General features: G+C 38.7%; 1 protein-coding gene and 1 long non-coding RNA gene across 2 annotated transcripts in view; one reads left to right on the plus strand and one right to left on the minus strand.

Moving 5' to 3' along the window:
• LOC121009772 (uncharacterized) overlaps positions 1-2,141 on the minus strand; it is a 15,345-nt gene extending 13,204 nt beyond the window's left edge. Inside the window, exon 1 of the long non-coding RNA XR_005780827.1 lies at positions 1,997-2,141. This is a non-coding gene — a long non-coding RNA (uncharacterized LOC121009772). The remainder of the gene's footprint in view (positions 1-1,996) is intronic.
• SGCD (sarcoglycan delta) overlaps positions 1-26,499 on the plus strand; it is a 944,201-nt gene that overhangs the window by 48,819 nt on the left and 868,883 nt on the right. The window lies entirely within an intron of this gene.

The following is a 26,499-nucleotide window of genomic DNA, read 5'->3' on the forward strand; positions in this document are numbered from 1 at the left end:
TTTTTTTTTTTTTTTTTTTTTTTTTTTTTTTTTTTTTGGAGACCTTCCTGATAAATAGGTCATGGAGTCATACGGGTCTTTTTATCTCAGGTTCTTTGGTAATTTTCATCCATCATAGAGCCCAACAAACCCTCCAATGAAAGAACATGGCAATAAATGGCTCTTTCGAGTGTTTGTTAATTTGTTGATGTCCAGATAGGTTATAAACTGACTGATAAACTAATAGATATTTTTGGTGAATTATCCTAAATGTTTGTATTCCTTAGATTACTTGATCATTAGACTCAGTCCAGCACATCTGCCTAGAGAAAGATGAAAAGAGTATTAGTAGTTAGTGGCTTGTACCCACATACCATGAAGCCCAGAGATTCCTTGTTGGTTACTTGAAATGGAGGTCTCACGGGAAGGAAGGGCTAAGTGGATGGAGAGGGAGGGGTCTTAGAGATGAACTCCAGATGTTTCACATTCGTTTCAGTCAGAGCCATAGCATTTTATCTTTTTTTTTTCTTAATGTGCATTTGGGTTTAGTTTTGTACAAAGGGTTTTCCTGCCACAGAACGTTTGAAAAACCACTGCTAAAGCTCATTTAGGGAGACGGTAAGTTAAACAAGCAGAGACTGGTTCGTTATTAGTAGTAATTTTAGCAACTGACTGAGGTGAGTATGGATCTCTTGCATGGCAAGAGCTCTTGTGCACAAGAGGGTCTTGCTCCTGAATGTTGTAAGGGATAAAATAAAGCCTAAAGTCTCTTTTTTTTTTTATTTTTTGGAAAAACAGTACACAGGGAAATAGATTCCAGCTCCATATAAGTAATAATTGTCTAAAATCACAGGATTGATCCCAGAGTTAGAAGGAGTAGACAGCAAAGGAGAGACGGAGGGAGGGCGGCAAGAAGGGGGTTGGAAAGGGAGAGAACTTGACGTGTCCGAGCCTCAGGTCTGTCATCTGAAAATTCAAAGATGGGCATCTGCTCTTGTGAGATGTTCTGAAGATGAAATGATACAGTGTATGTGAATCATGACTGGAAGTGCTGGTATGAGCGGAAGGGAACTTCCATCAGTGCGAATGCTCTTGGTGGGAAATTAAAAACACCACTTCCTATCCTATGAAAGCTTGAAGAGGCGGGCAAGGACAAATGAAAGAAATGTCAACATTTTAAACATTTTAAAGTGATACGGAGCTAAACTATAAAAAAAGTTGAAGGGCAGTTTATATGAATTCATAAATGAATATTGAGCTCTTAAGTGATACTACAGTCATATTCCTGATTCCAGTGACCTTTGGTGTTGCTATTTAGGACAGGAAATCTAGCTGCTTGGTGACTGGTTTGGCCAATTACAGAATTGCTATATTTTTAAAAGTTAAGAAATGCAATCAAAGAAATGCAAATCAAAACCACAATGAGAGGGGCGCCTGGGTGGCTCAGTTGGTTAAACATTCAACTGTTGATTTTGGCTCAGGTCATGATCTTGTGGTTCATGAGATTAAGCCCTGAGCTGACAGGGCCCTGAGGCTCTGAGCTGACAGCATGGAGCCTGCTTGGGATCCTCTCTGTCCCTTCCTCTCTGTTCCCTCCCCTGCTTTCTCTCTCTCTCTCAAAAGAAATACATAAACTTAAAAAAACCCCAACACAATGAGATGCCACCTCAAAACTATCAAAATGGCTAAAATTGATGGCTCAGGAAACAACAGATGTTGGCAAGGACGCAGAGAAAGGGGATCCCTTTTGCACCATTGGTGGGAATGCACACTCATACAGCCACTCTGGCCAACGGTATGGAGGTTCCTCAAAAAATTAAAAATAGAACTTCCCTCTAGCCCAGCATTTGTACTATTACGTATTTATCAAAAGCATACAAAAATGAAGGGGGCACATGCACTCTAACAATGTTTATAGCAGCACTAGCCAAAGTATGGAAGGAGCCCAAATGTCTATTGACTGACGAGTGGGTAAAGAAGATGTGATGGAAATGCATGCATGCATGCACGCATGCACTGGAATATTACTCAGCTCTAACAAGGAATGAAATCTTAAGATTTGCAACAATGCGGATGGAACTAGAGGGTATTATGCTAAGTGAAATAAGTCAGAGAATGACAAATACCATACGATTTCATTCATATGTGGAACTTAAAAAACAAAACAGATAAACATAGGGGAAAGGAAGGCAAAATAAGATGAAAACAGAGAGGGACGCAAACCCTAGAACAGTCTTAAATACAAAGAACAAACAGGGTCGCTGGAGGGGAGGTAGGTGGGGAGATGGGCTAAATGGGTGATGGGCATTAAGGAGGGCACTTTTCAGCATGAGCATTGGGTGTTATATGTAAGTGATGAATTCTAAATTCTCCTGAAACCAATAAAAATTTAAACACTAAGTGAGAAAAAAGGATCTAGAAGGGATTTTTTTTTTTTTTCATGGAGTCTAAAAGCATAGTCCCTGAAAGCATTCTGTATTTGTCACAGTGGAAACCAGTAGCACATGATAAAACCAAGCAACCTAGAATAGGACTGATTAATTGCCCCAGATTAATAACAACACTTGTTCAGTCTAGAATTAATTCATGCTGAAAATAACATTGCAACAATATCAAGCATCTCCCTCTCTAGACCTCAAATACCAGGAAAGCTAGGCTAAAACATTCTATCCCCTGTGTGGAAATGAAGAGTGTGAATTATTTTGAATACAATGTATGATAGCAACAAAGCTACAGGAATAATCTGCAGCTATATCTATGACAAACCGAATAAACAAGAAAAGTAGAACACAAAAGAGATAAAATCGAGTTAGCAACTTTGTTTGGTCTTGCTTTCTCCTGATGTCCCCTCTCTGGCCCAGGCTATCATGAGTATGATAGTGGTGAGTTAACCAGCCTGGGTTCCTGCTCTAGAAAGGCTCCCAATCCAGTGGGGAGAAATATACAGATGAGGCAAGTGTGCTCTTGTAAGGACTAGGTGCCAGGCTTGCTGGAGCAGAGTGCTCTGTGTGCCTTTGACATGCCCCCCCCCCCTCTTTCCAGATTTGGGGAGTTGTAGTAGGTTTTCTGGAAGGAGTCCTAGCTAAGCTGTAAACTCAAAAAGGGAATAGAAGTTAGCCTGGAGCAAGTAGATAGAAGTGGACAGGAGAGATTTCCAGGCAGGTCTGAAGACCTGTGAGGAAAAAGCAGAACTAATAGCTATTGAGTAATGTTGGAGCAAGGAGAGTTTCAGGGTCAGGGCAAGAGGTGATGCTAGGCAGGTAAATGTGGCAGGCAGACAGTATCCAGCAATGTTAGAAGGATTTGGATTGAGTGGGTAGTTAGGTGTTTGAAGCAGAGGAGAGTCATGATCCAACTGGATTAGAAGGACCGCTGGCTGTAGCTGGGAGAGACCAGTTAGAAGGTGGTTGTGGTTGGGGTGCCTGGGTGGCTCCGTCGGTTCCAACTTTGGCTCAGGTCACGATCTTGCCGTTTGCAAGTTTGAGCCCCATGTTGGGCTCTGTACTGACAGCTCAGAGCCTGGAGCCTGTTTCGGATTCTGTGTCTCCCTCTCTCTCTCTGCCCCTCCCCTGCTCTCTTTGTCTAAAATAAATAAACACTAAAAAAAAAAAAGAAGGAGGAGGTGGAGGAGGTGGAGGAGGTGGAGTTGGTGTGGTAATCTGGGCTAGGAACATGATGTGACGGTATATTTGTGGGGCAATGTTGATCCTGGCTATAAAATAAGATGTTAGAGCCCATTTTTCATTTACGTTTTTTATCCTTTTTCCTGATCCCTTATCTCTAGCATCTACAAAAAAAGTCGTATGTTAAAAGTGGTTTGAAAATTATAAAGATATACACAAATATCAGCTATTAACAAGAAAGCGGGATGAAATGGGTCAGATTATACATAGTGCTTTTAAGTCAGGTATTCCTAATTCTTTCACTGTTGTGAGATTTTTCACATGAATTTATTTTATTTTTATTTATTCACATAGGATTCTATTTTTCTCAATTGTCAGGATATTCAAATTGCTGGTGGGAATATAAAATGGGTCTGTCCAGTTTGTAGACCAATCTGTTATGACATAATGAATTTGAAGTTGTATATGGCTCCTATATCCACTTCTGGCTATATGCTTCAGAGAAATTCTCACACAGTTTGCATATAAGGGATGTGTGTATTACTGGGGTATTCATCATAATACTGTTTGTTCTAATGAATGATTGATGAACGAAAACACCTAACAGGCCATTATAGAGAAACTGATAAATTGTGATTTATTTGTATAATAAAATGCCTAAGAAATCTTGAAGCGAAATATATATTTATGTATATAAATTATATATAATTTATAAATATAAATCATATATATATGATTTTATAAATATAAATCATATATATGTATATATGATTTATTTGTATACAGGGACAAATTAAAAAAAATTAATTCAGGCCAACCAAGGGAAGTTGTAAAAGGATATACTGTGATACCATGAATGTAGGTTTTAAAACTCATAAACCATTATACCTTATTCTGCATGTGTACATATGTGGTAAAATGCACACAAAGGCATAAGAAAACTCAGACCGACTTCACCAGTCTCTTTAAAAACATCCTCGGGGCGCCTGGGTGGCGCAGTCGGTTAAGCGTCCGACTTCAGCCAGGTCGCGATCTCGCAGTCCGTGAGTTTGAGCCCCGCGTCAGGCTTGGGCTGATGGCTCAGAGCCTGGAGCCTGTTTCCGTTCTGTGTCTCCCTCTCTCTCTGCCCCTCCCCCATTCATGCTCTGTCTCTCTCTGTCCCCAAAATAAATAAATGTTGAAAAAAAAATTTAAAAACATCCTCATAGTCTTTAGTATATTTATCTATAAATAGCAAGATAAGTTCCACCGTAAGATCAATAGAGCTATAAATTAAGCCTTTCTCAGTATAAATAACCTGAGTGTTCCAGATATTACTATGATTGCTGCTAGTTTCCATTTATTTACTGCTTCCCATACACTTTTCCATTTATGTGCTGGACTGGCCCTTTGGGAGTTAGCTGATGTTACCTTGGGGGATGTGAAAGCAATATTTGTCATTGATGACAACATCTGTTTGGAGTATGTGATCATATTTTCTCTCTTTCTCTATATGTGTACTACTTAGGAAATGTTCAATAAAGAAAAAGGAGGACGGATAGTGCTGCTCTTCTGAAGAAAACACTTTGTTCCACTTGCAATAATGTCTCTTTTTAGTCTGGACTCATTCTGTCGCAAATGTCAGAAACTGAAGTCCCCCTAGCTTAAGGCAAAATGAGGATTATGGGCTTGACTCCCAAAAGCCTGGGTGATGTTTCGTTAGGCACGGCTAGACCTAGACCCTTTCACCTTTTCTGTGAGCTCTGTCCCTCTGTTTGGCAGTGCTCCCAGGCAGACAGCCCCAGACTCGCTCACTCCCGGCATAGCCACCTAAGCAGCCAGAGAACATCTCTCCTGCAGGAGAGTCTTGAGGAGGCTTTGGATCGGTTTACCTCGGCTCACAAGCCCCTTTCTGAAACAATCACTATGGCGCAGAAATTAGTTGGTGTATTTGGTTCCGGCAAAGGAAGTGTGAGACACCAGGTAGAAGGAATAAGGAAGGAGTATTTCATTAAAGGGACTGCGGGGTGATGTTGCCAGGGGCCGGGTCCAGGGGGCATGCTAAAACTGGAGATGCCATAGAACACCTTCGATTCTCTTCTTTCATTTTTCTCCCTCACACACCTAAAAGAAAATGCATAAGAAATAGGCTATGCAGGTTTTAAGCACTCTTGAATTTTGCTGAAGCATAATTGACTCCTAAGAATGAATGGCCTTTCCTCAGGTGAAACTCTCCTTTCCCACCCTAATATTCCTCATCAGTAGCATCTGGCTGAGTGAAAATTAGGGAAGCTCCTCTAAGAGATGTACCAGAAATTGCCTTGTTCAGCGATGGGCTCAAAGATGAAACCCGTGCTTTCCCACTTTGAGAACATTAGCGATTGGAGCTAGTTCATTAGCTGCCTTAATTTGTCCCGATCCTGATGGAAGACGGGAGGACCCACCTTCATCAGAATGCTGCCAGAGTGTGATCTGAGTGAGCGCGATTGAGCTTTTGCTATTAAAGGCCCAGTAATGACTTGTGTCGGTTTATGCAGATTTGCACTGCTGGGTTACTCTGTGCCTGGCACTTGGCAATGCCCAGATAACATTTAAATCAGGCACTAAGTGTAATTAAGTACTACCCACAGCACAGCTCTCCTTTTAAGACATTTTTATTCACCATGATTTAGAACATGACAATTGGGTGAGATTAAAGCAGCAAATTGTGCCTATAAAACAAACCCCTGAAAATAGCAAGGGACTATAAAATTTTACAAAGGGAATACTGCACATGCCTCCAATCCGATAAAACTTTTGTGAGCTGCGAGATTAACTGTGAAATAAAAGTAAGCCCATACAGTATGTGCCACATCCAGACTATAAATCGCATATTATTGTTTAGTATAACTTTTATATTCCCTCCCCAAATGACGCCTTAGCATCTCGAGAATACCCCAGACAGCAAGCAGTTAATTAACCTTCAAGGGAATCAACTCAAGGGACAGGGGGCCATTCTGTGAGTGTAAGGAATCTGGGTGACAGTGTCGTAATGCGATGGTATTTGGTCTTTGGGGGATTTCTGTGGTTCTTGCAGTTGCTACTTTGGTTTCCTTATTTACTTGGTTCATGTTTGTATCCTGTCTTGTTGTAAAGGATGGAACTGATTTCCGAGGCTCTTGAAGGCTATCTGCTTTTTGCTTAGAGTTCCAGGGTTTTATGGCTTCGTGGCTCGTGACCGCTCATCTACCCAAGCACCTCTTTTTAAAAATGAAGAGGCTGAGGTTGCAAGCATCAAATGGCTTTTAGGTTCACATAGTAAGGTAGGGGGACACTGGATTCTCCTTCCGGGATAATCATGCCCCGTTCTTTTTGCGTGAGACTTTGAAGGTTTTCTTTCGTTAAATGGAAATAATGTATAGGCATTTTTTCCTGATTGTAATAACAGAAGACTCTTTTTTTTTTTATAACATTGAGAAAGTCCAGAAAATATTTTGAATTAAAAAAAAATTCACCTGTAATCTAACCAACCAAAGATAACTGCTTGTATATTGTGCATCACATCATTTTGTGTATTCTTCTAGCTTTTTATCTACGTACATGAAGGCAGAAATATAGGTAAAACTATTTACTCAGAAAAGTAAGGCATATTCTCTTTTATTCACTTAATACATTTCTTGGGAAGATATTTCAAAAGCATGATTTTTGGTAATTTTATGTTACCTCAAAGTTATATGGCTAAATAACACTTTGTTTAGTTATGGCACTGCTGTTTTATTGCTGGTCCCTTTTTCCCCTGGGTCCAGGTACTAGAGACTTTTGAAAATAAAAAATGACTTGGAGACACATGAAAAATGACAGATTATTGATGGAACATAAATCTTTTTAATGGTTCATATCCACAGTAGTTTTATGTGGACAATTGAATCAAGTTTTATGTGATAATATCCAAGATATTCATACCAGATAAGATTGGATAATATCATTTCTATATCAGGATAGATTTATAAGTTAGGTAGATTTTTTTTTATAATTTGAATTTGCTCTCCTGCCAAGTGTATGCTAGCTTATAGGTATCAATCTGTAGAACTTTAAAATACTGTGTCTGTCACTTGGCCTTCTATAGCATCTAGCCATTCATTGATTCATTCATCCATTTTTTGCTTTCATGTCCTTGCCTTTTAAGCATATGCCAAACTCTAGCGTGCCATGGACGATAGGAAGATGAATATGGCATTGTTTTTGTCTTTAGGGAGTTTATACTTTAATTGAAGAGGCAGGTACGTGAACAATTTACCATTACTAGGCCGAACATTCGGTGGAATAATGGCAAGGCATGACTTCACAGCCCGAAGATGAGGGAGGATTTTGGTGGACATTGGACAGTCCAGGCCAAGAGAATAGCAAAGACACAGAAGAGGCAAGCTTCCTGGAGTGCTCAAGAAATGCTGGTGTATTTGGGGAAGGGGGAATGTGGAAAGGGAGAAACGAGGTGTCAGGCCATAAAGATATGCTTCTTTTATTTTCCGTATTTAGATACATTTAAACACAAGGCGATAAATATCTTTTTACCTGATTCTCTTCGTGTCCGTAATTCAGGTGGGCTGGGCATTGAGGGATTATCAAGACTGTAAAATGAGCTGGAGACCAGGGAGTTGTAAGTTCTAGTCTCTTCATGTTACTCAATATTATACAGTGATGTTTCTTGAACTTAACCTTCTTTTTTTTAAACATAGGCTGTTTCTCGAGTGTGAAATGGAAATCGCAGAATATAGCATAAAGCACGTCCATAATATTTAGATATTGTCACCAAAGAGAGTGTCAGTAACTGTTGGAGTTTGCACTGAACTTATGTCACAAATGTAGGCTTTCCTCTCTCACAATCAGAAAGCATACAATTTAGAGTAATACTTCAGTTAGTTAGATTAATGGAGACTCTTTGAAATTATTATTGAAAGAGAAATGCAGCTTTATTACTTTCATATACATAATTTGAATTAAGCTAATAAAGAATTGCTTAATAGATGCCCTGATGAACCTGCTTTAATGAATACATGAAAATAATTTGTAATTAGAATAATAATTTTATGCAAATGAAAGCTGGCGAGGTTTTCAAGTGCCTGAAGATAGTTTGTTTTCTGAAATAAGATAAAAATACCTCTTAGAGTTACACAAATACTGATTCTTAAACATTTGCCTAGTGCTTTCTCATTTTCAAGTATAATACTTTAAAAAATACCTTCTCGTTTGTTCCTCACAACAATTATGATCCCCATAAAATATGTTAGGAGTTTTTAAGCCTCATTTTATAGATAAGAAGTCGTGGAGCTACAGAAGTTAAATGATTTGCTGGAGGTAACAAAATTAGTAATTGATAGAACCAGGCCTAGAGCCTAGGGCCTTTGATAATTAGTCTATGGTTCTATATCTCAGTTTATGCTATTAATTTTCTTAGTATTTCCTCATTTTCCTGCTATAGTATAGATGACCATCAGTACCATATGTTTTGGACTTTGCATAAATTCAGAAATCCATAAGCATCAAGGAACCTCGCTCATATTTCTAGAAGCAAAACATGTGGTATGATGTTCCTTATGACTGCCTCAGTAACTTGAAACAAACCCATAAAATCCAAACTCTAGAAACAATGTTTTACTCCTGTGTTTTTAAGTTGAAATTCTCCAGTTTTAGAGGCTATCACCATTGATCTTCAGTTACTAGCAAGATGGGAACTCTTTAATTATATAATAAAGACTGGGTCTTTTGAAAAGTTGGAAGGTCATCCCAGATATCATGTTTGTTAAGAATATATCCCAGAAAGAAAGAGATTTATATTCTTACTTTTCATTGGCTGCTTTCATGAATGAATATGGAAAAGTTAAACTTTGAAGTTGCAAACATTTCCAGGCTTTCATTTAGATACTATATGGGGACTGATGAGATCCATTATGGCAAGATTAAGTAATAAGATAGAAGAATAGGCACTTCAAATGGAATGGTTTTTAAAGAATTTCATGCATATAAGGACAGTTATATCAAAGTGATTTTACATGTTTTAGGAAAAATATTGCTGTCATCTTCTAAGTATATAGATCCAAAAGAAAAAGCAAATCCATACCCCCAAAAACATGAACAACATGGAACATCACTGTGTCATTTCCTTGTTATATTATAGAATTGCTGTAAGACACCTCTTCCTTCAGGGCTATGCATCAAGATTTGCTGCTGGAAATAAGAGGTATATTGCTTGTTCTTCTTTGTCTTTTATATAAAATCTGGTGACATGCATACTCATTGCGGCGTTATGCTTAGGCTGCAATACAGTGATTTTGCAGTATTCTAAGTAGCATTTTAAATTCCTTTGCACTGTACAAAGCTCTTCTCAGCTACTTAATATAATACTTCCCCATCTGTCTGTCTTCCATGACAACTTTTGAAGGGACTGGTGGAATTTATTTTACAATGAACAAAAATATGACTAGGGTTCTGGATAGGGTGGAGTGACTTGGGGGGTAGAATATTACTGTTGTTTGTAACAACTGGAAAATATGGATAACCGTGTAAAAAGTTACACTTAAATGCATCAGGGAATTTTTGATCTAATGAGAACTAGAATGGCTAAAATTTCAGAGATGATAACAACCATGGAAATATGAGCTGATGATTGATAGATACCTTTTCTCTGGGAAAATGCCCTACTTTTGGCCATGGGTAGGGAGTAAAGAATAAAAACTCAAAACAACAACAACAACAGCAACAACAACAACAACAAAACCAGGCTTAAGGAAGTAGAGAATAGGGCCTCTGCCCAGGTAGAGGCTGCTGTTACTATAAAAAGAAATGTACAGAATTTTGGTCATCTCAAAGGAGTGGAGTAAAAAAATAAGAACAAAAAAGTGATTCAAAACACAGCCTACTTTTTCCTTATTACCTTTGCTAAATTCTGAAAATGAATGAAGGGCTGGGGCGGGGGGAGGGAAACAAAACAAAAACAAAGTCAAGAGCTTCTGGGAAGCAGCATTGAAGCAACAAAGATTAGTGTTCAAGAACTATTGGGATAATGATCCTGGTGATCATATTAGCTATTTAGTTGGAAGCGTACAAGACTGCACCCTAGGGGGAGTAAACTTCTAGAGGTTCATTGAGCCTTAGTAAAACTACAGCCCAGCCTCCAAGCAGATTATTCCTTGGTTGGATAAGGATGATCAACTCTGACTCTATCTGCCTAGCAGAAAAAAGGGCAATTTTTCTCTGGAGGAAGATAATGTAATCTGGAACCTCTACAATTTTTAACACAGTGCCTGACATTAATTTAACTCTAATTGGCCAAAAAATATATATCAAGACAAAAAAAAAAAGGGTCAATAGAACATATTCACAGGTGGTAACAATTGATGTTATAAGACAAATATTTAAAAATGGCTATGATTAGTGTATTCAAGAAGATAGAGAAACTGAGTAGCAATGGATAAAAAACATGGATACTTTTACCACAGAAGTACCATCTATAAAAGGAATCAAATGGACATTGTAGAATGGAACAATATGATATCTTAAGTTAATTACTTAGTAAGTGTATTTGACAGTTGAATGCAGGAACAATAATCTGGTAGACAGCTCAACAGAACCTGTCCAACTGAAGCACAGAGAGGAAATAAAAGAATGTATAATAGGTACAGGAAGGATAAGAATTGTAGAATATAATGTAAATGTCTAACATACAAGTAATTGGAGTATCAGAATTAAAGCAAAGAGTTCAAGATGGTGGCATAGAAGGATCCTGAACTCACCTCCTCCCATGAACACAACAAATCTACAGCTACATATGGAACAGTTCCCTCTGAAAATGACCTGAAATCTAGCTGAACAGCACCGCTACAACAACGGACAAAAGGACCACATCAAGACAGGTAGGAGAAGCAGACACATGGTCTTGGAAGAAACCACACGAGGTGTAGTGACCCACTTTTGGGAGGGATTTCGTAATATGGAGCTTGCCCCTGAAGAATGAGGTGTTTGTGCCCCACACAGGCACCCCAGTCTTTGGGAACTGCATTGGAGAGATGAGCTGGCCTTGAAAACCAGTAGGGCTTACTTTAAGAAGAACTATATAATTATAGGGAATGGAAAATCTACGCTTAAAGGCATCCTGTGTAGACCCACTCACCCCATGACCTAGCCCAGAAGCAATAGTTTGAAAGGCACGTGGCCCATATGAGAAGGAGACTCATTTGTTAATCTTAAAGTGTCTGCCTGGAAGGCAGGAACCTGTTTGGACTCTTGCCAGGGATGGAGGTGCTGGTAGGTGCCATTTTTGCATTCTTTTCTTGCCTAAGGGGGTTTTCAACCCCCTCTTTCTAGCCTATGGCTCTGGTGGGAGCACCCCCCTCTGCAATGTCATAGCCACAGCCTGCCCCACCACAGCTGGTGGGCTTGTACAGCCTACCCCCAGGAATGCTCCTTGAGTGCCCAGCCCTGGTGGCCAGGGGAGATTGTGTTTCTGGGGACCCATGGGTTTGAAACACTTGAAGAAATAGTCCTTGGCAGGCTACCACCTCCAGACACTGCACAAATAGCAGACTGAAACATCCCCCCATTCTTTATTTCTTCATTATTTTCTTGTCCTGGAGCTTTAGCCTGAGGGACAGGCTTCAGGTTTGCCACAAATCCCAGAGGTTACAGAGTTGCCCCCAGGGAACATGGGCAGGGAGACACCACATTAGTACCCTCCCTTGGCCTTTCCATAGCTCACTGATATTTCCAAGAAAGAAGCTTACATCTAAAGCCATGATTTTTGCAACGGTTACTCAGGAGATACCTTCAGATCTCCTTGTCTGAGGCCAGTAGGGTTTATGATAGTGGACTCCTATGACTCTATATATTTACATGCCTTAAAAGCTACTGCCTGCAGATCTGACTTACAGCTAAACTAGGCATTATCTATTCCTTTGTGATACTGACTCATCTTGGCACACCTTCAACAACTTGGATCTATGAAGAACAAATCAGGGGGCACCTGGGTGGCTTAGTCAGTTAAATGTCTTACTTAGACTTAGGTCATGATTTTGCGGTTTGTGAATTTGAGCTTTGCTCTGGACTCTGTTGACAGCTCAGAGCCTGGAGCCTGCTTTGGATTCTGTGTCTCCCTCTCTCTCTGCCCCTCCTCTACTCATGCATGTGCATTCTCTCTCTCTCTATGTATCTCTCAAAAATAAATGTTAAAAATTAAAAAAAAAAAAAGAAGAAATCAGGCTACTTAGAAAATCACAAAGGTTTGAGAAACAACCAGAGTAGGGCAAAGTTGAATGATAAGGTCCATCTCCTACACAAGTCCACTCCTTCAAGACTGGGAGAAATAGCTGTTTTGCCTAATACATAGAAACAAACACAGCGATGTGGGTTCGGCTTTCAGCTTTGTCCAGAAAAGCTGAGGACTGCAGAAAGGATTACTCAAGACTCCGCGCAAGTCAAGAGAGGTGAGGGGGAGGCTAAGGGAACTCTCCCCGAGCTGTTCTCAAGCTCCCATATTTATTGAGCATACATTCAGGGAAACATTGTGCAATATATCAGTGGGCTACATGACAGTCAGAATGTACATAAAGCATGAAAAACAAGACAGGATAAAATATTCCATTCGATAACATGGTCTAAGGAATTTATGAGCATAGGCAGGACCTAACCCCTAGATATACATTAACTAAATAAGCAAAACGTGGCCTGCTGTTTTAAGCAAGACCAGAAAGCAATGTTCTGCTTTGCAGTGACTTCCCTATAATCTCCTAACCCAGGACATAGATATTTGATTTCCCACACAGAGAGCCACTCAAAATGAGGACACAGTGATATGTTCCAAATGAAAGAAAAAGACAGAAACTCAGAAAATAACCTTATGATATGGAGATAAATAATGTACCTGATAAAGAGTTCAAAGTAATGGTCATAAAGATGCTCACTGAACTTTAGTGAAGACAGGATGAACACAGTGAAAACTTCAACAGAGACAGAACATATGAGAAAGTACCAAACTGAAGTCAGAGCTGAAGAATACAGTAATTGAACTGAAAAATACACTAGAGAGCTTCCGCAGGAGATGAGATGCAATAGAAGAATGGATTAGCAACTTGGAAGACAGGGCAGTAGAAATCATACAGAGCAGAAAAAAAAAAAAGTGAAGATAGTTTAAGGGATCTGTAGGACATCAAGCAGAATAACATTTATATTATAGGGGTGCCAGAAAAAAAAAAATAAGAGAAAGGAGTAGGAAACTTGTTTGAAGAAATAATGGCTGGAAACTTTTCTAACCCGGGTAGGAAAACAGACATCCAGATCCAGGAAGCACAGAGAATTCTAAATAACATGAACTCAAAGAGGTCCACACCAAGACATATTATACTTAAATGTTAAAATTTAAACCAAGAGTATTAAAAGCAGAAGGAGAGAAACAACTTGTTATGTACAAGGGAATTGCCATATGGCTATCAGTTGATTTTTCGGCAGAAATTGTGCAGGCATAAGGGAAAGGTATGATATACTGAAAGTGCTGAAAGGAAAAAGCCCAAGAATACTATACTCAGCAAGGTTATCATTCAGAATTAAAGAAGAGATAAAAAGTTTTCCAGTCAAGCAAAAGAAGTTTATCACCACTAAACCAGCCCTCAAGAAATGTTAAAGTGACTTCATTAAGCTGAAAAGAAATGGCTGGCTAGTAACAAGAAAATATGTACAAATAAAAATCTTACTATAAATGCAAATATGTAGTTAAGGTAGTATATTATTCACTTATAAAACTAATATGAAGGTTAAAATAAAAGTAGGGTGCCTGGGTGGCTCAGTTGGTTAAATGCTCGACTTCAGCTCAGGTCATGATCTCATGGTTCATGAGTTCGAGCTCCACATCAGGATCTGTGCTGACAGCTCAGAGCCTGTACCCTGCTAAGGATTCTGTGTCTCCCTCTGTCTCTGCCCCTCCCTTGCTCATGCTCTGTCTCTCTCTTAAAAATAAACATTAAAAAATTTAAAAAAAGTAGTAAAGTTAACAATAACATAGTAATTAAAATAAACAAAACATAATTAAATAATTAAACAAAAAATAAAAAGATGTAAAATATGACATCAAAACCACAACATTTTCAGGGGGAATAAATATGTAGAGTGTTTAGAATGTGCTCAAATGTAAGTTATTATCAACTTAAAATAGACTTCTGTATATACAATATTATATATGAATCCCATGGTAACCACAAGCAAAAATCTATAGAGGAACATGAACATAACACTGAAGAAAATTACCAAACCAGAAGGGAAGTGATCAAGAGAAGAAGAAAGGAACAGAGAGGAACTATTGAAAATAAGCAGAAAACCATCAAGAAAATGGCAATAATGGCATATCTCTCAATAGTTACTTTAAATGTAAATGGACTAAGTTCTCCAAAAGACATAGAGTGGCTGAATGGATAAAAAAATGCAACTCACTTATATGGTGTCTTGAAGAGACTCACTTCAGAACTGAGGACACACTAAGAGTGACAGTAAAGGGATGGAAAAAGATACTCCATGCAAATGAGGAATCAAAAAGAAAGCTGGTGTAGTTATACTTACATCAGACAAAATAGACCTTAAAGCAGAGACTCTAATAAAAGACAACGAAGAACATTACATAATGATAAAGAGAATATAACAAAAGGATACAATAAAAGTATATAAACAATTATGTAAATTTATGCACCCAACATAAAAGCACCTAAATATATAAAGCAAATATTAACAGACCTAAAGGAAGAAATTGAGAACAATACAATAGTAGTAGGAGAACTTAATACCCCTTGTACATCAATGGATATGGATGGATCATCTAGACAGAAAATCAATAAGGGAACATTGGGCTTAAATTGCACATTAGACCAAAGGGATTTAATAGATATAGATAGAACATTCCATCCAAAAGCAGCAGAAAATACATATTCTTCTCTAGTGCACATGGAACATTCTCAAGGACAGATCACGTTAGGCCATAAAACAAGTCTCAGAAAATTTAAGAAGATTGAAATCCTATCTATCATCTTTTCCAATCACAATTATATGAAACTAGAAATCAATTTTGGGAATAAAACTGGAAAAATAAAAAATATGTAGAGATTAAACAACATGCTACTGAGAAACCGATGGGTCAATGAAGAAATCAAAAGATAAATCAACCCCCCTGACACACAAAAAGACTTAAAAATGGAAATACAAAAGTCTAAAATCTATGGGATGAGCAAAAGCATTTTTTTTTCAGTGAAGTTGTAGGATACAAAATCAGTTTACAGAACTCCGTGCATTTCTGTAAACTAATAATGAACTATCAGAAATTAAGAAAACAATCCAATTTACAATTGCATAAAAAAGAATAGAATACCTATGAATAAATTCAATGAATGAGGTGAAATATCTGTAAATTGAAAACTACAAGACCCTGGTAAAGAAGACACAAATAAAGTGAATGATATTCCATTCTCATGGGTTAGAAGAATTAACATTGTTAAAATGCTCACAGTGCTCAAAGCAATCTACACATTCAATGCGGTCCCTATTAAAATCCCAAAGGCGTTTTTCACAGAACTAGAACAGATAATTCTAGTAATTATATGGAACCACAAAAGACCCTGGATCATAAAAGTGATCTTGAGAAAGAACAAAACGAGAGGCATCACTCTTTCTGATTTCAAAGAATACTACTAAGAGCTAGTCATCAAAAAAGTGTGGTATTGGCATAAAAACAGACCCATATATCCATGGAACAGACTGGAGAGCCCAGAAATAAACCCAGACATTTATGGTCAATTGATTTATGACAAAAGAGTCAGGAATATACATTGGGGAAAAACAGTCTTCAGTAACTCAAAATTAACTCAAAATGAATTAAAGACTGGCATGTCAGACCTGAAGTCATAATACTCCTAGAAGAAAATATAGGCAGTAAGCTTCTTGACATTGGTCTTAGTGATATTTTTTTGGATCTGACTTCAAAGGCAAGAGAAACACAAATAAACAAGGGACTATGTCAAATTAAAAAGCCTCTACATAGTGAAGAAAGCATCAACCAAATGAAAGAACAATCCTGAATGGGAGATTTATGTAAATCATGTATCTGATAAAGGGTTAATATCCAAAATATGTAAAAAACTCCTGCACCTCAACAACAACAAAAAACAAACAATCCAATTAAATAGGCAGAGGACCTGAGTAAACATTTCCCCAAAGGAGGTATAGATTCAATAGGCACAAGAAAAGATGTTCAACATCACTAAATATCAGGTACATGCAAATCAAAACCACAATGAGATATCACTTCACACCTGTTAGAATGGCTATTCTCAAACAAACAAACAAACAAACAAAAAACAAGTGTTGGAGAGGATGTGGAGAAAAGAAAACTCTTTAGACACTTTTGGTGGGAATGTAAATTGGTGTAGCTAAAATAATTGTGGAGGGCTAAATAAATTGTGGACGGCTAAAATAATGAAAAAAATTGCTATTCCACTGCTGAGTATTTATCCAAAGAATATATCAGCACTAATTTAAAAAGATATATGCACTCTTATGTTCATAGCAGCATTGTTTATAATAGCCAAGATATGAAGAGAACCTAAACGTTCACTGATGGATGAATGGATAAAGAAAATGTGAGATATATATAGATATATAGATATATCTATATATATACACACACACACACACACATACACACGTATACACACACATGCATAGCATTTATATATACACATACACATGTTTATATGTATGTATTAACCATAAAAAAGGAGGAAATCTTGCTATTTGCAACAACATGGATGGGCCTTGATGGTATTACGCTAAGTGAAAGAACTCAGATGGAAAAAAATGCCATGTGATTTCACTTATATGTGGAACCAAAAAACCTCCCCACAAATGAACAAATAAAACAGAACTGATGAATATTCATAATCTTTTCTAGATAAAAGGAAAATAAGGTATATTATCTTTATTTCATGATTCTTTATTTTTTTTTTTTTACGTTTATTTATCTTTGATAGAGACAGAGCATAAGTGGGGGAGGGGCAGAGAGAGACGGAGACACAGAATCGGAAGCAGGCTCCAGGCTCTGAGCCGTCAGCACAGAGCCCGGCGCAGGGCTCGCACCAACAAACCGCGAGATCATGACCTGAGCCGAAGTCGGACACTCAACCAACTGAGCCACCCAGGCGCCCCTTATTTCATGATTCTTTAATGCGAAGATTACAAGAAGTTTAATAAAGTCAGAAACCTAGGTATTACAGTGTGTTATAAAATAATTCAAGAGGCGTTTCAGTCCTTATAACAATCTTTATTAGAATAATAAAAATTATTCCGTATATGTATTAGAAATGCATAATCATACTACTCAAGACTGATTTGTAAGTGTCTATCATCTTCAAAAAGAGGCCAATATAATTGTTATTGGAAGTGGTCAGCAGTACAGAGCTGTACTTCCACTGAGTTTTATGATTTAAAGATCTTTTGATGATCAATGTCTAACAGTGCAAAGTACATTGGTTTGGGATTTAGAAGAACTAGGTAAAAATTTTGTTGCAAACTGCTTGTGACCTTAGACAAATAAGCTAATATCTCACAGCCAAATTGTTTCTTCATCTGTCCAATGAAGGCTTTGGGCTTGAAAATCTTAAAGACTCCTGGCAAATCTGATGAAATCTGAGTTGTCTTTCCTTTCTACCCTATTGAGAAAGGCAAGTGGCAAGACGTACAGATTTTTTAGGCATTGACTTGCCACAATTTTTAGCACCCCGTGAAAGTTATCCCAGGAGTGAGTGATACCACTGATTTCCTCTGTACAGGGATGCTGACAAGTGGGCCTTGGCGTGACTGTGTGAGTTCACAAACTCTGGGTTTATTTACCCGGTTGTTACTAAGCCTTTGGGAAAACAAGCAGGCACCAGAGGTAACACATTCTCTAGGTCACAATCTCAAGGCACCTGCTCTGACTTAAACCCTTCTCTGTATGTTCTAAGAAATTTTTCTCTGCCCATATACCGCCCCCCCCATAGTCCCATACACAGTTCTTTTTCTTTTGTTGTCATAAGAATGTCAAAACTATTGAGTCTCTTCATTTTTATTATGCCAGTATCTCCAAGTAACTTGCTGTTGGCCACCTGTTATAACTGACTAATGTTCCCTGATTTCAGATATTTTATTTTGAACTAAGTGACACAAAAGATTTCCAAACATACCAGAACCACGTGGTTATGCATTCTCCTTAATGATACCTCAAACCAAAAATATTTCATAGACTATTTAACAATACTTTTTCCAACTTCAGGACAATAGATTTGCATCCAACCAGTACCGTCTTTCACACTATTTCCATGGAAAAAAATTGCACAAATTTTACTATCAGTCTTTTTAAACAGTAGTAATTGTGTGTGTTTTGACTCATTTTACCAGGTCACACTAGAGTCTCTTCCATAATCGGAATGCACATTACTAACATGCTTTCCTTAGACACATTTTCTTTTCTAATGACACATGTCACGGAGGCACTGTTTTCATGAATGATCTCAGCCTCTGTCTGTAGGAGGTGATAGACACAGAGATGCCAAAAACATCTGTGTGAGAGATGTTTTCAGAGGAGTACATTTAAAGCTAAGGAAATGAGATGATTTTGGCTCTGCCCTTTTCCTGGGGGATTTCTAGGGGAAAACAGTCGGTTTCACCATAGTTCCTAAGTCATTGCAGTGACATGCATGTGATACAGATGTTCATTCCAGATGCATATTAAATGATCTGTAGAGGAAACCTAGGGAAGAAATGCATGCATGTATGTAAACATTAGTTTGTCCTTTTCTTTGTTTTCTAGGTAATTCCTGAGTGAGTCTTAGATGTTACTTTACCTGCAACAATATATTCAGGACATATTCACTGGACCATTCATCACTACAGTCTGTACCTCATCACTGTTCAAGGGACACAAGCCTCTCTCTTTGGCCAAATATCTGTCCATGTACCTTTTAAAGATATATTTAATAAGCAGTCCATAATTCACATATCTGTTTGATATGCATTTTACACTAAAAGGATTCAAATTGAGATTCGAACAATTGTCTTATTGACATGGAGGTTCAACTGTCATCTGATAATAATTACAAGTCCCCTTTTTGCTGGTTCACACATAGATGACTGCTATTCCTTGGTAGCAAAATACAGTCCCACCCACAGTACATTTTTTTTCTTCATTATCACCATAATTTTGCTCCCTTTCTACTTCCCTGTTACTTCCCACAAAGGATAATGTTTATTTCCACATGTTCTTCCATATATGCAACATGTATGTCTTTGATGCGTGCAGTATAATGCTTTCTAAATGTTTTTATCTTCTCCTTATTTCTACCTCCTGCTTCTTTTTAATTCCGCGCCCCCCCCCCGAAGAGTTTAAGAAAATGTATCTCTAGGTGTCTGTTGTGTTTCAAATATCCCTCCCTGGTACTCATATTACACGTGCCTACCCAATTACAATTCAGTGCTCACTGGTGTATCCGCTTTAGTGTATCCTCCCTTCTATATATTTTTTTAAACTCAGCTTGGGCTCATTTGTTGTTTGTTTAGGATACTTTTTTTCAGGTGTTTCAGATTAGGCATGCATATGATATGCTTTCTCAGTTACTGCAAGCCCTAGATGTTCTTTCTTCCACTCTGATTGGTGAATTATATCTTGGTTGGCAGAAGGTTCTTGAGTTGCAGACCTTTTGTGAATGTGGTCTATAGGTGCTTTAGCTTCTAATACTGCAGATGAAAAGTCTGATGCCTGTCTGTGTTTTGTTTTCTTTTTAGGTAGACTTTTTTTTTTTTTTTTTTGTCTGACAGTTTAACCATTTGTTTTAATCCTAAAACTTCATACATTGTATCAAAATAAGACTGGGAATTTTTTTTTTTTTTTTTTTCCCAATCAGCACAGCCTGGAACTCACAAGCCCTTTCAGTTTCAGATTCAGATCTTTGCCCAGTTCAGGGAAGTACTTTTTGTTTTTGTCTTTGTATTGTTAAAAATTTCTTTTAATGTTTATTTATTTTTGAGAGAGAGACAAAGCACGAGGAGGGGAGGGGCAGAGAGAGAGACAGAATCTGAAGCAGGCTTCAGGCTCTGAGCTGTCAGCACAGAGCCTGACACAGGGCTAGAACTCACAAGCCTTGATATCATTACCCTATCATGACCTGAGTGGAAGTCAGATGCCTAACTGGGCCACCCAGGAGCCCCTTTTCCTTTGTATTGTTTTTCCTAGTATTTGTTTCTAGGCATTAATCACTATTACTGCCTTTATGCCATCTGTTTCTTTTTCTCCATTTGTATTATGTTGCATCTGTCATCTTAGTTTCTTAGTCTTTTCCTTTGTGATTTCCTTGTTTTTTTCTTTTTGTTTTGTGCCTTGAGAGATATTTCCTGTATTCAATCTTTTGGGCCACTGATTATTATCTCAGGAGTCAACCTATTCTCATTTTTAATTCTTTTACTGAATTTTATCATTCAAAATCATATCTTTAAGTTCCAGAAGGTCTATTAAGGTTTGCACTCGAATCTCTCTGGAACCTTTATTATTTTACATTCGGGTGCACCCCTCTCTTCCAGGAGTACACGTTTACCTGGCCCACTTCTTTGCTTGCTTGGCCTCCCAAGAAGGTAAGGTATTTTCCTCTGTTGACTCCCTGGGACTCAAGTTTAGTTGTGAGGATATTCTTAACTGTAGATATCCTGTATTTGGTGGGGGCGGGAAAAAGAGATTTCTTGCCTTGTGGGTAAGGGGCTTAGGACTGTTAAATTCCTTTTACCACAGTAGTTAAGCACAGTAGAAAGTCACTTTCTGATCTGATCTCCCTCCACACTCTAAACCATGGGAGTAGGGAAGATGTATTATGTTCATTTAGTTCCCCCCTGGACATTGAAGGCTCGGGGAGACCGTATTCTCAAAATGGATGAAGTTGAACTTCCCTTACCCTACTCTGCTGAGCTCTGTAGACGTGGCATTACCATGCTTTATTTAGGGCTCTGAGGCTCTCTGGCGCTTGCACAGAATTTGTTTCAAGTTCTCGCCACAGGTATTTCACTAGATTCTGAGTCCTACTAAACATCTCATAGCAGCTGCTGACTTTAGAGAGGCAGATGGCTGAGCTGATGGAGGTAGACAAATAGTATAGGTGATGATTTTGGAACACTTGCTTGGTTCCTTTAGAATTATGGTTATTTGTAAGTTTATGCTTTTATGCCACTTTGGTATAAAAATAATAAGTAATAGTGGTGGTAGTGGTAGCAGTAGGCTCTCACTTTCCATATCTTGCCTGCTACAGATTCTATGATATAGGTGTTAACTTAGAATTGAGGAGAAAGAATTCTGGAGTCTGGAGTGGCTCAGACATTAATCAACTGTGAGATATTGGACAAGTGATTTAACCCCTCTGTGCCTGTTTCTTTTCTGAAAAAATCACAATAATTATAATAATGCTCTTTTGTATTGTTTTTGGGGTTGATATGCTTAAGGGGTGTCTACCTATCCCATTCCTCTCTTCTTCCCCTCAACCTTGTCTCTTAGAACTGCTTTGCCAACAGGGCTAGTCTAGCAGTCCTACTCATACTAAATGACCTTGTTTCCCCAGGAGTGGCTGAGGGAATCTGCTGACCTTGGACCCACGCTGGGTCAGATGAAAGTGATTTGCCTTGAATTGGGGATTTAGAGAATCCTTAGTCCCATCAGGGCCACCTGAACCAAGGACAGGCTAACATAGATGCTGAGGATAGCATTGTGGGGTGGCCAGCCATCTCAGCCATACGTAAAGAGAAGCCAGAGAGTCCACTGGCACGCAGATGAGAACAGATAAATCGTAGATGGAGAGAGAATGACATAGGAAGAATATTTCCTTGGTTCCTGATGATTTTCTAGTTCTTGGCTTTATTCTTCCTCCATAGGCTTGCCTGAAGTTTTTCTCCTTGGAACTCATGAGTTTGCTTCTAGATTAGTAACAAATTCTGCCCATTTTCTGTGTCATTCAGTTAGTTTGGGTGAGTATCTGTTCCTAAGAGCTAGAGGATTCCTAAGGCACTTATCATTGTAACTGACCAAGTATACATAGAAAATGATAATGGAAAGATGGGTTGGGAAATAAGCAGATTCAGAAAGACAACTTGCTCTCCTGGCCAAATAAATATGTTCATGTATCAATAATTTAGATAAGTTCTGGATATTTTTATTCATTTATTCTATTTATTTTTATTTATTATTTACACTTTATTTTTATTTATTATTTATTTATTATTTTATTTATTAAAAATCTTTTTTTAATGTTTATTTATTATTGAGAGAGAGAGAGAGAGAGAGAGCGAGCGAGCACAAGCAGGGGAAGAGCACAGAGGGACACACAATCTGAAGCAGGCTCCAGGCTCTGAGCTATCAGCACAGAGCTGGATGTGGGGCTCGAACTCACAAACCATGAGATCATGACCTGAACGAAAGTGGGATGCTCAACCGACTGAGCCACTCAGACACCCTAGCTTCTACACTTTAAATTAGGGCCATTAGTCTTGTATCTAAGGTATTTCAGTCAGAAGTTGGAGCATTTTTTAGCACTAATTGGGGTGGATTTTGGTCACATTTTGGAGTCAGTCTCCTTTTTCTTTCTCCTGTATTTCTAGAGTTGGAGTGAAAGTGGGGGAAAGAAATAAGCCGATATGCTGTCTCTTTGAAGTCCAGCCTCCATCTACTACTCACAGAGATTTCCTGTCTGAGGAATCAGTCTCCTTTGGGGAAATGGTGAATTTTTCCACAAAGGAAAGCATGTCCATGAGGAGAAAAGTAGTTTCAGCTTTGACAGTTTCTTCTACACTTATATCCCTAGGAGATAAAAACATCACAAAATTCATGTTTCCTTTAGAGTCACTACATTATGAGGCACCTGGATGGCTTGGTTGGTTAGGCATCTGACTTCGGCTCAGGTGATGATCTCACTGTTCATAGGTTCGAGTACTGCTTTGGGCTCTGTGCTGACAGCTCAGAGCCTGGAGCCTGCTTCAGATTATGTGTCTCCCTCTCTCTCTGCCCCACCCCTGCTCATACTCTGTCTCTCTTTCTTTCTCTCAAAAAACAGACATTAAAAAAAAAACAAAACAAAAAACAAGAGTCACTATATTACTTCTCCACAAGCAATGAAAAAAAAATGTCAGAAACAATCTGTTCCTCTAACTACTCTTTTCAGTCCTTCATCCAAGGTAAAAATAGGAAAAAAGACATCATTCCTATCTTTGTGTCTGTCAGTGTCCAATCAGGAAAACAGAAACTCCTCAGTGTATTTCAGCAGAAGGGATTTAATGGTGCAGAAAATTCATTACATAGGTGACAGAAAAGTTGAAAGAGAAACCAGGGGCATGAGGCCATGTAGAGAGTAAGAAGAGGCTTGAAGAAACCAGAGGAGGGAGTATTATCAAAGCCCCAAGACCACAGTTCACAGGGGCAGGAACATGGGCAGGGCTACCCTAGTAGGAATTTGGCCTATGGAGAGAAGGGCTCTTGGATCCAGGAGGACTGGTGACTTCCAGAGAAGGGACACTACACAAGGCAGAGTAAGAAAACACTCTGACTTCTCTCCTTTTCCCGCATGACAGTACCTTTCATTGGATGAACCCACCTAGAAGGCAGTTGGCCAAAGAGCTCTGGGGATGTCATTCCTTGAGATGCAGGGCAGGAGAAGGAGAGGAAATGGATCTGGGAGCTAGCAGGCAAAGTCTACCATATATATAGCTCATGGAACTCCTGAAATACCAGTCCTCTCTGAGCATTCCTGTTTATTTTTTTCAAGCTTACATCTAGGAGGGAGATTTTAGCCATGGAAATAGTTTTTAGCAGCTGATAGTACTACTGCCTTTATAGGGAACATGGGAAACATGTAAGGACATTTTGTTGTTGGGGGAGGGGAAAGTGGGTGATGGGCATTGAGGAGGGCACCTGTTGGGATGAGCACTGGGGGTTGTATGGAAACCAATTTGACAATAAATTTCATATGAAAAATAATAAATAAAATACCTAGATTGTACAGTAAAAAAAAGACATTTTGTTGTTTCTACAGTGATTTTGTGTGTGTGTGTGTGTGTGTGTGTGTGTGTGTACACGCATGTGCACAAGCTACTGGTATCTAGAGGGCTGGAGATGCTCCATGTCCTGTAATACATGGGACAGCACAGTATCATAAAAAAAAAAAAAATGCCACATCCCTGTGCTAATAGTGAGTGTCTCATGGAGAAACATTGTGATTTTATGTTAGAGTCATCTGCCATGGAAAGAATTGCCTCAAGAAGCAGTAAGTTCATGGACATTAAATGATGTCGATTAGAGACTGAGCAATCCTTGGCAAGAATATTGTAAAGAGGATAAGGAAAGGGGCGCCTCGGTGGCTCATTCGGTTAAGCGTCCGATTTCAGCTCAGGTCATGATCTCACGGTTCGTGGGTTTGAGCCCCACGTCAGGCTCTGTGCTGACAGCTCAGAGCCTGGAGCCTGCTTTGATTCTGTCTCTCTCTCCTCTCTCTCTCTGCCCCTCGCCCACTCCTGTTCTGTCTCTCGCTGTCTCAAAAATAAATAAACATTAAAAAAATAAGTCAGAGAGTGAAGACAGAAGATAGGGTTGGAGTTGGATTGACCTCTTGGTCTCTTCTGTCTTTAAAGATTACTTTTGATAATTATGAAAATAGCAATATTTATTCATTGCCTGTTAGGTATGTTTCTGTTGAGCGCATCATACGTTGTCTCATAATCTCTTCAATAAAACAGTGAGGAAGGTAAATATTACTGTTAGCCACATTTTGTAGATAAGGAAACTAAAGTTCAAAGGAGTCAACGGACTTGCCCAAATTACCTGATTAGAAAATGACAGGAGAAACAGGAGCCCAGATTTGTCTGACTCTAAAATCTGTGTCCGTAGCCAGTCAGTATGCTCTGAGGCTTTCCTGTTCTAGTTTCTATGTCCCCGTTGTCTCTCCAGAGTTTGAATTTTCCCCTTGGGATCTGTGTGCATTATAATTGTATCATCTATATCGTTGCTGTCGCAGGATTCAGCTGTTCCAGGAAGCCAGTCAGGATAGACTCAGTCTGGGCAACTGTCACTTGGCTTCTGGAATGTTAATTTTCTGACATATGACTCTTCTGTTTGTCCTGATGCCCTGGATTTTATTCATTACTCACCCTGACCATATTTTGCCACTCTTGACTGAAAGCTCTCTGTGCTGACCAGTAGCAAACTGCAATTTTCAGAGCCTTTCAGTCTTGGCTTTGCTTTTATTTTTTCATGCAAATAGAGCAAATGGAAGTTAGCACCCCCAGGATCCCTGTACCTTAATTCATTCATGTAAATATTTATGGAATACCCACTGTGTACCAGGCATGTGTATGAATATAGATATAGCCCCTCACTCTCTTGAATTTCTAGTCTAGATGCTGTGCTGCTCAGTGGAACCTTCTACACTTTGCAGTACGGTAGCTACTAGGCACATGTGTCTATTGAGCTGTAATGTGGCTAGTGGAACTGAAGAACAGAATTTTCAATTTTGTGAAATTTAAATTTAAGTACTGTATTTGGGCAGTGCAGGTCTAGAGGGAAAAGTAGAATATTATGAGAAGGGATGTACACTCATTTAACATTTATGGAGTATCTACCGCATGCAAATCAAGGGGTAGAAAGAAGAATAAGACTTGGAAGATTGGAGTTCACAGAAGGGGAAGATACAAACACTGAAGTAGATATCTAGTATATGTGTAGGTTGAAACATAGCTTAAGCAAATTGGGTTGGGAGAAAGTGAGGGAGTTACTGGCAACCTGGAAAATCAGGGGCTGTTTCAAGGACAAGGTGAATTCTGAGTTGGACCTTGACAAATTGAGGAGTTGGCTGGCTGGAGG

Source organism: Herpailurus yagouaroundi, unplaced genomic scaffold (genome assembly GCF_014898765.1).
Source record: "Herpailurus yagouaroundi ecotype Mexico unplaced genomic scaffold, PumYag 29, whole genome shotgun sequence".
NCBI classification, from domain to species: domain Eukaryota; kingdom Metazoa; phylum Chordata; class Mammalia; order Carnivora; family Felidae; genus Herpailurus; species Herpailurus yagouaroundi.